Consider the following 862-nt stretch of genomic DNA (forward strand, 5'->3'; position numbering starts at 1 on the left):
TACAGCAAAGTGGCCGGCTACAAAGTCAATACACAAAAGACAGTAGCATCCCACTGTACAAATAACAAAATAGAGGAGAAAGAGTTTAAGGAGACAATCCCCTTTAAAATAGTATCCAAAAATATTAATTACTAAGGTATCAACCTTACAAGAGAAGTGAAGGACCATGAAAACTTCAAAACACTTCAGAAAGAAATTGAAGCGGACCTAAGGAAATGGAAGAACATCTCAGGTAGAATCAGCATCGTCAAAAGGATGATCTTACCTAAACTTCTATATAGATTTAATGCAAACTCCATGCAAATTCAGACATAATTTTTAAGGACTTAGAACAATCAATTATAAAATTCATCTAGAGTACAGGCCTGTGTGGGGTGGGGAGGAAGGACACTTGGGATATTGGTCATGGGAATGTTGTATTGGTGAAGGATTTTTTTTTTGTATATATATATATATATATGAATTAAAAAAAAGAAAAGAAAAGATAAGGTCTCTCAATTCTTACCACAGCTGTGTTCTTTACACTGACTGTATAGAAAGAGGAGGTACAGTAAATGCATCCATTATACACCTCAACCCAGGCCCTTTGCCTGGTCTGTATTGTGAATTGGGGGACAAAAAAAAAAAAAGAATAAAAATAAAATAAAATAAAATTCACCTGGAACTACAAAAGACCCAGGTTAGCCAAGTATATACTGAAAAACCAGAAGCTGGGTGGAATCTCTTTACCTAACCTGAAACTTTACTACAAAACCATAGTAATCAAGACAACATGGTACTGGAACAAAGACCGAGTCTCAGACTAGTGAATTAGAACAGAATATCCAGAGATAACCCCCCAAATATACAGTCAACTAATATT

At 35.0% G+C, this 862-nt stretch overlaps 1 non-coding gene across 1 annotated transcript; it reads left to right on the top strand.

Moving 5' to 3' along the window:
• Positions 1 to 488: 488 nt before the first annotated feature.
• LOC126024788 (small nucleolar RNA SNORA51) lies at positions 489 to 620 on the top strand. Its single transcript, XR_007500891.1, has one exon. It is a non-coding gene; the product is annotated as a small nucleolar RNA SNORA51 (small nucleolar RNA).
• The last annotated feature ends 242 nt before the right edge of the window (positions 621 to 862 follow it).

The sequence above is a fragment of the Suncus etruscus genome, chromosome 12 (assembly GCF_024139225.1).
Source record: "Suncus etruscus isolate mSunEtr1 chromosome 12, mSunEtr1.pri.cur, whole genome shotgun sequence".
NCBI lineage: Eukaryota > Metazoa > Chordata > Mammalia > Eulipotyphla > Soricidae > Suncus > Suncus etruscus.